This window comes from Patiria miniata, unplaced genomic scaffold (assembly GCF_015706575.1).
Source record: "Patiria miniata isolate m_02_andy unplaced genomic scaffold, ASM1570657v1 HiC_scaffold_6, whole genome shotgun sequence".
NCBI classification, from domain to species: domain Eukaryota; kingdom Metazoa; phylum Echinodermata; class Asteroidea; order Valvatida; family Asterinidae; genus Patiria; species Patiria miniata.
Window position 1 is genome coordinate 24,703,152 of NW_024037073.1, and position 12,280 is coordinate 24,715,431.

The following is a 12,280-nucleotide window of genomic DNA, read 5'->3' on the forward strand; positions in this document are numbered from 1 at the left end:
CACTGGTCAGCCGACCAGCGTTGGAGAAAACTGGATTTTTTCAAAAACTGCTCCTAATTTTTTATATTTAGTTATTCCGCATTTTCTTTGCAGTTGATTACACACCTGTAAAGGGGTACAAGCCAGCTACACCGATTCTCTGAACTTACAATTCCCCCCAGTCTATAAATTGCTCCGTTTCATCTTAAGTGGAGTCAGGGAATCAGACTACAAGAACATGATTGGGTTTCTTGGTTTTTCCAGCATCTACAACCCCAAAACGTGAAACAAGTCAGTTTAACAATATTTGCTATACCATACTAAGCCTCCAAATCCATTTATTTCTGAAAATTGCAGCAAAAGCAAATGTTGTACATTCCTTTAATATTTTCCCCCAGAATGTATTTATGTGATTATTCAAGGCAAAGGAGTTATTGAACATGGCTATTCATATGGTAGGTACCCAAGAGATTCTGAAAAATTATTTATATTTTTTAGTAGGACACCTCGTCGTAAAAATAAATATAAAAAAAAATAAAAAAATTAAATCGCCCAGTTTCCGGACACTTCACAATACTGAATGGCTGCTGCTCGCTATGGCTAGTGCTAGGAGGCTTTTTCGGAAAGATTCCCATATCTGGCCATCACTAATGTTTTCCTTCAACGACTTATCAGCCATCAGAAAGTGATAATAATAATATGTCCTAAAAAGGGCGATCGTGAATTGAAGGGTCCGGTTCCTATAAGGGAACACTCCCCTTTAAAAATTATTAGACCTACCAAACTAGTTGGCGACATTCTCAATCAACAGGTATGTCATAGATAGAGGGCAGGGTTTTTTTTTTAGGGAAAAACATGCGACCAGAAAATCAAGATGGCGATCATCATGCGATGTACCGTGAGCACGCACAGTGTGCTGAATCGCAAGGCACAAACCGCGCAGGAAAATCATGTTTTCTACCCCTAGAATCTGTTCAGAATTGCAAAATGGGTCTCACTAGAATGAATTGAGAAAAGTCTGTTTTGATTGTAAATGTGATTTTTGAGCAAAAAAAACATATTTTTGACTCTAATTCAATCAAAATAAAACAGGGGCCCTTCACTTCACGATCAACCTTAAAAGTCAAATTTAGCAGGGAATTTATTGGGGTATTTACTGAGAAAACACACATTTTCAGACCAGTCTCATTCTGCACAGGATGACATTGACAAGTGGCCGGATACGGGAATCTTTCCATTCCAAAAAGAACATGCTTAGGGGGAGTTAGGGTCCTGCTTTTTGAAGAAAAAAAAGGAAGCGGGAGGCCCTTGTTTCTCTGTCCTCCAAAATGGTCGCCCGACAGGGCTATTTTTCAAGATGGCTGCCATTTGGGTTTTTTTTTAAATGGCTGCCATTAAATTCAGAAAATTACATACCAGCTTTATATCGAAATGTGTTTATAGCTCCATGATGCAACAGATACAATGCAAGAGGCCAAAATTTAAAAAAAAAATGGTTAAAAAAAGAGAGAAAAAAAATAAAAGGAGCTAAAGGACGCTTAATATGTTTTTGTTTTTAATTTTTTTATTTGGCCTAATTTGTTCCCCCCCTCCACTTTGAAAATTTCTGTGAAGGTTTTGATTGAGTAGAAAATGAGGTTTTTTTTACTGATTTTATCGGCATTGCTGTTTTATACATTTACATATTTTTTTTACATTTTGTACATCATACATATAAATTTGATTGTTGACATTTTTTCTCAATTGTTTTTTTTTTTGCAACTGTGGGCGCATCCATCAGTGCGGATGAAAGGCGCTGAGGCAGACTGGACGCCCATACAATGCACAGACAGGGAGTGTAGCCACTCCTTGATGAAGGCTCCGCATCTGCACTGTCCATTCTGCTCCCAGGACAGTCTCTTCACTGATGAGATTCTCCTCAAGGCGCACTACAGGGTTAAGCACGTGGATAAAGGCATCAACTTTGGGGGTGAGTTTGCATTTGGGAACAAGACCAAGCGCTCGCATACTTGTGACTGGATCCCCAGAAATAAGTCTTAGGTTTTGAAAGGAAAATGTTTTCACTTTCTCTTCACAAGTCATGCTACAAGATGACTTGTGGTCCATGTTTGTGAAAATGTTTGTGAGTTGAATTAAGATAAGTTGAAGGTAGTGGACAGCAGGACAAGATAGTGGCATTTGTGGAAGTTTTATGAAATTGACAGATACCTGGGCTGGTTATTCTTAGCAGATACCAGTGTTTGATAGACTCAATTGTCACAGGCCATGCCCAAGCGCCGGCTGTGTCTCAGGAAAAACTTTGCATCCGGCCTGCCTGAACAAGAGTCCTAACTCAGGTCAATAGCTTACTTGTGCCTCTTACAGCAAGAGAACCATATAAAAAGATCCATAGTTCTTTTTTTTTCAAAGTGCATATGGCTGTCAGCTTTTGTCAAAATTGCCAAACCAATCCTCTACTGTATTCCTCCCCAGATCTTAAAATGTTGCGGTGTTGAAGATCCTGCATCGTCCACGGCATCATTCACGGCCTACGTCCCCTGCTGGGATGGCGAGTGTGAAGATCTACTTTGCACCCATAAAGAAGCAACGACCAACGAAGACAGGGATGAAGCAGCCACTGATCTTTTCGGTAGGCTAAACGAGAAACGTAGGCAGAGATGGACAGAGACTGTGGAATCGATCAATTTCACCCATTCCAGCTGTCGGGCATGGCAAACCATCAACAACTCACGGGTAGGTCCACAACCCCAACACAATGTCCAATTACTGCAAATTCCATCGCATCTCAGTTGTTGAGCAAGGGTCACTTCCCCTACGTGGACAAGAACTTTACTAGAGCCACGTCGGCGAGAGTCAAGGAGCTACACCATGCGCAGGGGTGTGATCAAAACCTTTCAGGCGACTTCACGGCACACAAACTCCAGTTGGCCATCCAACGGCTAAAGACCGGCAAGGCTCCAGGCTGTTTGCCACGCATGCCCACAAGCTGCTCACGACATCGGCAGACGTCTCTAAGGCCGCCTGGGTAAAAACCAGCTGGAGAGTCCGGTAGACCTCAGCAGAACTACCTAGGCTACACCACTTCATAAACGACCCTATGTCTGGTCAAGACCTCCCACGAAAGCAGTGGACGACCCTCAACCGTCCGAGGGCTGGAGTCGGACGTTATGGTGCATCCATGAAAAGCTGGGGACTGGCAGACAGCACTTCCTGCGACTGCAGAGAACCAATCCAGACAGTAGACCACATCATCACCGCCTGCCCAAAACACCGGCCGCCTGATCAACCTGGAGGATGACACACTGGCCTGGCTCACCCTGACAGAGCTGCAAGTCTAAGGACATACATGTACGACAGAAGAAGAAGTCCTAAATTAACAACGCAATCTTCAGGTGTGTTCTGCGCGACATCACGCAGTACCACGAATGCGCGCGCCAATCTCCATAAAAGGAGTTGTGTACATCTTACTTGCAGGCTGGACACTCCATTATTTAGCTATAGATGAAAAAGGGGTGTTTAAAAAACATGAAGTGAATTTTTGTGAACAAAAGCAGGGTTTTTTGACCAAAAAGTATTTATGAATGGGAATAAATATGTGCTTGGTCGGTATTAATCACTCTGTTTAAAACTGGTTGGAGTCTGGGTGCTGATAATTATCGCACTTTCGGCTCGGATTAAAACCGACCAAGCACACATTTGTTCCTTTTAAACAGTAATAAGCTGATCAATGTTTGCACATGTGGTTAAACTACCATGGTTCACTCAGAAAATGTTGTAAATTCCTGATGCTTGAATTCCTAAACTCATTGGACTTATTTATAGCTTTAACCATAACAGAACTCAACCCATCAAACCCCAACGACATGTTTTGTTGGAATCTGTCAGGATGGGTACAGTACCGCTAAACTGACAGTCTTTTACATTGGGTTGGCACACCTCCAGAATCAAAGTCAGAAATATGTGTGTGTGCAGTTTCCCATATGGTGTTGGAATTTGCCAGGATGGGTATGGTTCCTAGTAAATCATGCTAGGGATTTAGGGTCAAAAGACTCTCTGAAATAAATTTCACAATCAAACATTTGACTCAAGTATCCATTCTTTTGAGAATGATTAGACACACCTTTTTGGTTTAATGTGTTTGAAAATGCACTTATTTTTAACCTTCACAGTTTCAGTGCTGCTTCAAGACAACTGAGTATGCCGTTGCTGTGATGTAATGGTCCCCTTGTATAATCTGCATGAAAAAAAAAAACATCAAATAAATTTAATCAGTTTGAATTTATGTACCTTGTGAGCAGGTATGGTAGTTCAACAAGGATTTGGGTGGATTATATCAAATGCCAACACTTTGTGCCTTTTAAAACAATTAATTGTGAACCTAAATTTATCACTGTACGTTTGTGTCGTAAATTGAATCTTTTGCAACCCTGCAGGTTTTAGTCTCATTTTATCCACCTTAACGACTTCACTCCACTATTTTACCCAGGATGTCAACCAGATCTTCACCACATACACTGACCCAGCACCCAACAGTACCAGCCTGGTAACACACCTCATAGTCCCCCAGTCACAGCAGCCATCGGAGACAGACACATCATCCCCGGGGCTATGAGCAGACTGATGGGCAGCAGCCGCAGATCGAGTACCAGTACGCCTGCATCAATGATCCGAGCCAGAGCACTGCCAATGGGGATGGTAAGATGGTAAGAATATTAACCCTGACCCTCCAAGAATCCTGCAGCATCTACCCAGAGGTTAAGGTGGATAATGCCACCAGCAGTGAAGGATAATTAGAAGAAGCTGACCAAAAAGCCAAGGGGGAGGCATTTGATGCAAGGAAGAACTCTTCCCCCCCCCCCCTCCACCCACTTTGTTTTCAATTGATATATCGTGAATCCATATGGAAGAAGGGAATGGGTAGACAACAGCATGTTTAATACAGTTGTCTTCACTCCTGCACTTGTTTGGTCAATAAAATAAATAAAACAACAACCAAAAGTTCAGCATTTTTTTAGGGGGTTGGGGTGGATGAGGGCCAATATTGACAGAGGATTTTACAAATTGAAATTACAAGGTGCAAAGGGTGTGCCATTGGTGTTATTTAAGTATATTGAATTTTGGAGGATTCAGGAAGGTTCTAAGCAACAAAAAAAATATAATAAGTCAGGGTCGCAGTACATTTTGAGAGCTGACTTCAACAATTAATTAAATATTGGCATTTGTCCTTCACCTTGCCCACCTAATTTTAGGAATAAGGTTTGAAAAAGTGAGGGATTGCTTGCACCCAGTTACAAGGAATTACATGTTCTTGACACACTGCATCACTTTGGACTTTCTTGCCTGTATCCTGTTTTTACCGCTACATATCATTTGTCCCATTCAAGCGCAACACATATGTCGACCTTTCTACTCCATAAACTCCTCCCATCATTTGCCCTCTTTGTGTAGCCCACACCTGGAGTGACCTTTTGATGACCGACTTTCATTATTACAGGAATTATTATCCAGGATAATTACTCAACCTTTCCCTCTCGTAAACAGTTGTCCTTATTGAGATACCAGACGAAGGAAGCAAAGAGGATTTGGAGGACAAGACTTGCTACACAGAGCACAACTTGTCGCTGCTGCTGCAGGAGAAGGAACGTCTGGAGAAGACTCTTGAGCAGGAGCGGACCACGTGGGCCCAGACAGAGCACAGGATGAAAGGCACTATAGAAAGGCTTCGTACAAAGGTGAGTGGGCATTCCATCTGGTCTTGGTCTAAGAATGAGTTTGGATCTTGTTCCCTGCATGCAACAGGTACCAAGGGCGTCAATCGCTTCTCAAAAGTGGGAGGGGGGACATACCTTGATCAGAACTAATGCAGGCACACTAATGCGACTGCGTTCTTTCAGTGGTCAGATTTCTGTCAGGATGCCAGCTGTCATGGCTGTGGACGATCATGGTGTGCACTGTTGTTGTCATTGCTCTACATTTTCTACACGTTCTACGCTACACGTTCTACGTTGTTTTATGCGCTGACGCTGCTTATGATAAATGCAGACAAACCGTTGCACACATTTTGTACACAAGCTCAGATGTGTCGTTTATCCTTGTGTAGAGGATTCGTGGTTTCACTCAAACTCTAGTTGCACTAAATAACTGGGTAACAACACATGTGCCTTCTTAAGCATTCATGCTCCAACTGCACACATCATGAAGTGCATAAATGTCAGACTTTGGTGTGCGCTGTCATGGTTGTGATTGGTTACACATCATGGGGCAGAGCCTAATGGATTGGTCTATTAAAATTCCATCTGTAAACAAATAATTTCTCTGCCCATCCGTCTTGCCCTCCAGGTTGAGTATTTGTCCAACACAAACATGTCACTCAAGCAGCAGCTGTCCATGATTCACACGTCCAGTTTGAAACATCCAACCAACGACAGCGAGAACCAGTCCATTTTGCAAGAGTTACTGCAACACATGTCTGAGGAGCACACCCAGCTGCTGCACCACCATCTAGCACAGCTACGACTGTACGCTCAGGCCTGCGCATTATCCAAATCAGCCCCCGAGGAATCTGCAGCTGAATCTACAGTCTTGGTACCAGACCTGGCTGACCAATCACAGGACATCTCACACATGGCCATGATGTCGTCCTCGGAGGGCACCCTTGGGAACATGGAGCAGACAGTCGTCATGACGATAACGTCTGAGGAGGATTCGGAGCCGCTCGGCAACATCGTGGATAACCCCGGAGATACTGTGGGACATTACTCCTTGACTTTGGATAAGGACGTTCACTTGTCACCAAATGACATTCCATACCAGCTGACAAGCGAGGGACTGTCACCAAGACATGCCACCTCTGAGTCGGGTCACGTTTATCAATCAGGTAGAACTCATTCACATCACAACACAGGCTGTGATGTCACGCAACAGGATTTTCACAAGAACAAAAGTTGAAAATTGGTTCTTTCCAACAGCATGCCAAAAATATTCTGCCCCGATGGCTTTGACAAAAGAACGTTTGATGACAACATGTCAAATGAGGGACCACCATTAAAATGTGGGAGAACTAACAGCCTGAAAGCCACTTAACTAAATAAAACCGGACATATTTTGTAAATAGTGTACACTCAGTGTTGTCTTAGGGCTTAGTTGGGGGGGGGGGGAATTGAACTAATGAGTTGAGTCTTCATGGAGGTTTGTCTTACCTGAATGAAAAATTTTACCAAAGCAACTGGCCTTGGTCTCTCCTATCTTTTCGAGTTCTCGATGGGCAAATCCCGAATCCGCTCAGTGAATGGGTGTCGTTGTAGGCCCAAACAGATCCATGTAGGTCCTCAAATCTATTACTGAAACATAAACGATGCAATTATGATTAACATTGAAACATTTGGTCGTATGTATAAAAACTAGCATTTGCTTTTTTTTTTACTACGTATTTTTAAGCATAACTTTTATTTGCATGAATAAAAATGAGAGCAAATGCTTTCACTATTTGCTTCAAGCTAAAAGTATTTGCTTTTTTACTTTTTGGCTTTTGCTAGACTAGAAGTGTGGACTGGTTTCAAACTTGAAAAAAATATAAATTTCAATTGACCTCAAAATTAATAAAATTTTAAAATCTAAAACTCCAACTGTGGGACTTGAACCAGCAACCTTCAGAAGTTCAGATTTAGGGTCATCAGTCCATATTACTTGATTAAGCACAACTTCACACTATTTTGTGGATACAAAATTAACTGTAAAGTTTCAATTGACCTGAAAGGTAGTAAAATTTTGAAATCTAAAATTCCCAGCGTGGGAATGAACCTGCAACCTTTAGATTTATAGTCAGCAGTCTGAACCACTGCACTAAGCATAATTTCATGCTTTTTAGTGGTTACGGAATTAACTATCAAGTTTCAATTTACCCAAAAGAAATAAAATTTTAAAATCTAAAATCTCCACGCTGGATTTGAACCCACAACCTTAACATTTAAAGTCAGCAGTCCGTACCATTGTACTTAGCATAATTCTACTGTTTTAATTGGTTAAAATATTAACTATGAAGTTTCAATTTACCCAAAAATAAATAAAATCTAAAATTTCCAACCTGGATTGGAACCCGCAACCTTCAGATTTAGAGTCGGCAGTCCATACCATTGGACTAAGCATAATTTCACACTTTTTTGTGGTTACGAAATTAACTATAAAATTTAAATTTACCCTAAAAGACATAAAATTTTAAAATCTAAAATTTCCACCCAGGATTTGAACCCACAACCTTCAGATTTAGAGTCAGTAGTCCATACCATTGGACTAAGCCTAATTTTACACTTTTTAAAGGTTACGAAATTAACTATAATGTTTTAATTTACCCAAAAAGTAAAACAATTTTAAAATCTAAAATTCCCACCCTGGATTTGAACCCACAACCTTCAGATTTCGAGTCAGCAATCGATACCATTGGACTTAGCATAATTTCACACTTTTTAGTGGTTACGAAATTAACGATAAAGTTTAAATTTACCCAAAAAGAAATAAATTTTAAAATCTAAAATCCCCCCCCTGGAATTGATCCTGCAACCTTCAGATTTAGAGTCAGTAGTCCATACCATTGGACTAAGCCTAATTTCACACTTGTTAAAGGTTACGAAATTAACTATAATGTTTTAATTTACCCAAAAAGTAACAAAATTTTAAAATCTAAAATTCCCACCCTGGAATTGAACCCACAACCTTCAGTTTCGAGTCAGAAGTCCATCCCATTGGACTAAGTGTAATTTCACATTTTTTAAAGGTTACGAAATTAACTATAATGTTTTAATTTACCCCAAAAAGTAATAAAATTTTTAAATCTAAAATTTCCACCCTGGAATTGAACCCGCAACCTTCAGATTTAGAGTCGGCAGTCCATACCATTGGACTAAGCATAATTTCACACTTTTTTGTAGTTACGAAATTAACTATGAAGTTTAAATTTACCCAAAAAGAAATAAAATTTTAAAATCTAAACTTTCCACCCTGGATTTGAACCCACAACCTTCAGATTTAGAGTCAGTAGTCCATACCATTGGACTAAGTGTAATTTCACAATTTTTAAAGGTTACAAAATTAACTATAATAATTTAATTTACCCAAAAAAGTAATAAAATTTTAAAATCTAAAATTCCCACCCTGGAATTGAACCCACAACCTTCAGATTTCGAGTCAGTAGTCCATACCATTGGATAAGTGTAATTTCACAATTTTTAAATGTTACGAAATTAACTATGAAGTTTCAATTTACCGAAAAATAAATAAAATCTAAAATTCCCCCCTGGAATTGAACCCGCAACCTTCAGATTTCGTGTCAGTAGTCCATACCATTAGACTAAGCCTAATTTCACACTTTTTAAAGGTTACGAAATTAACTATAATGATTTAATTTACCCAAAAAAGTAATACAATTTTAAAATCTAAAATTCCCACCCTGGAATTGAACCCACAACCTTCAGATTTCAAGTCAGCAGTCCATACCATTGGACTAAGCATAATTTCACACTTTTTAGTGGTTACAAAATTAACTATGAAGTTAAATTTACCCCAAAAGACATAAAATTTCAAAAACCAAAACTCCACCCTGGATTTGAACCCACAACCTTCAGATTTCAAGTCAGCCGTCCGTACCATTGGACTAAGTGTAATTTCACACTTTCTAGTGGTTACAAAATTAACTATCAAGTTTAAATTTACCCCAAAAGAACTAAATTTTAAAATCTAAAATTCCCCCTCTGGAATTGAACCCGCAACCTTCAGATTTCGAGTTGGTAGTCCATACCATTGGACTAAGCCTAATTTCACACTTTTTAAAGGTTACGAAATTAACTATAATGTTTTAATTTACCCAAAAAAGTAATACAATTTTAAAATCTAAAATTCCCACCCTGGATTTGAACCCACAACCTTCAGATTTCGAGTCAGTAGTCCATACCATTGGACTAAGCCTAATTTCACACTTTTTAAAGGTTACGAAATTAACTATAATGTTTTAATTTACCCAAAAAAGTAATACAATTTTAAAATCTAAAATTCCCACCCTGGTATTGAACCCACAACCTTCAGATTTAGAGTCAGTAGTCCATACCATTGGACTAAGTGTAATTTCACAATTTTTAGTGGTTACGAAATTAACTATAATGTTTTAATTTACCCCAAAAAGTAATACAATTTTAAAATCTCCACCCTGGAATTGAACCCACAACCTTCAGATTTCAAGTCAGTAGTCCATACCATTGGACTAAGTGTAATTTCACAATTTTTAAGTATTACGATATTAACTATGAAGTTTCAATTTACCCAAATATAAATAAAATCTAAAATCTAAAATTTCCAACCTGGATTTGAACCCGCAACCGTCAGATTTAGAGTCGGCAGTCCATACCATTGGACTAAGCATAATTTCACACTTTTTGTGGTTACGAAATTAACTATAAAATTTAAATTTACCCTAAAAGACATAAAATTTTAAAATCTAAAATTCCCACCCTGGATTTGAACCCACAACCTTCAGATTTAGAGTCAGTAGTCCATACCATTGGACTAAGTGTAATTTCACAATTTTTAAAGGTTACGAAATTAACTATAATGATTTAATTTACCCAAAAAAGTAATAAAATTTTAAAATCTAAAATTCCCAGCCTGGAATTGAACCCACAACCTTCAGATTTCAAGTCAGCAGTCCATACCATTGGACTAAGCATAATTTCACACTTTTTAGTGGTTACGAAATTAACTATGAAGTTAAATTTACCCCAAAAGACATACAATTTCAAAAACCAAACTCGACCCCTGGATTTGAACCCACAACCTTCAGATTTCAAGTCAGCCGTCCATACCATTGGACTTAGCATAATTTCACACTTTTTAGTGGTTACAAAATTAACTATCAAGTTTAAATTTACCCAAAAAGAACTAAATTTTAAAATCTAAAATTCCCCACCTGGAATTGAACCTGCAACCTTCAGATTTCGAGTTGGTAGTCCATACCATTGGACTAAGCCTAATTTCACACTTTTTAAAGGTTACGAAATTAACTATAATGTTTTAATTTACCCAAAAAAGTAATACAATTTTAAAATCTAAAATTCCCACCCTGGATTTGAACCCACAACCTTCAGATTTCGAGTCAGTAGTCCATACCATTGGACTAAGCCTAATTTCACACTTTTTAAAGGTTACGAAATTAACTATAATGTTTTAATTTACCCAAAAAAGTAATACAATTTTAAAATCTAAAATTCCCACCCTGGAATTGAACCCACAACCTTCAGATTTAGAGTCAGTAGTCCATACCATTGGACTAAGTGTAATTTCACAATTTTTAGTGGTTACGAAATTAACTATAAGTTTTAATTTACCCCAAAAAGTAATACAATTTTAAAATCTAAAATTTCCACCCTGGAATTGAACCCACAACCTTCAGATTTCAAGTCAGTAGTCCATACCATTGGACTAAGTGTAATTTCACAATTTTTAAGTATTACGATATTAACTATGAAGTTTCAATTTACCCAAATATAAATAAAATCTAAAATCTAAAATTTCCAACCTGGATTTGAACCCGCAACCTTCAGATTTAGAGTCGGCAGTCCATACCATTGGACTAAGCATAATTTCACACTTTTTGTGGTTACGAAATTAACTATAAAATTTAAATTTACCCAAAAGACATAAAATTTTAAAATCTAAAATTCCCACCCTGGATTTGAACCCACAACCTTCAGATTTAGAGTCAGTAGTCCATACCATTGGACTAAGTGTAATTTCACAATTTTTAAAGGTTACGAAATTAACTATAATGATTTAATTTACCCAAAAAAGTAATAAAATTTTAAAATCTAAAATTCCCACCCTGGAATTGAACCCACAACCTTCAGATTTCAAGTCAGCAGTCCATACCATTGGACTAAGCATAATTTCACACTTTTTAGTGGTTACGAAATTCACTATGAAGTTAAATTTACCCCAAAAGACATAAAATTTCAAAAACCCAAACTCGACCCCTGGATTTGAACCCACAACCTTCAGATTTCAAGTCAGCCGTCCATACCATTGGACTTAGCATAATTTCACACTTTTTAGTGGTTACAAAATTAACTATCAAGTTTAAATTTACCCAAAAAGAACTAAATTTTAAAATCTAAAATTCCCCACCTGGAATTGAACCCGCAACCTTCAGATTTCGAGTCGGTAGTCCATACCATTAGACTAGGCCTAATTTCACACTTTTTAAAGGTTACGAAATTAACTATAATGTTTTAATTCACCCAAAAAAGTAATACAATTTTAA

The 12,280-nt window shown here is 38.4% G+C and overlaps 1 pseudogene; it reads left to right on the forward strand.

Annotated features, from left to right (window-relative positions):
• The first annotated feature begins 773 nt into the window (after window positions 1-773).
• LOC119743190 lies at window positions 774-7,110 on the forward strand (annotated as a pseudogene).
• The last annotated feature ends 5,170 nt before the right edge of the window (window positions 7,111-12,280 follow it).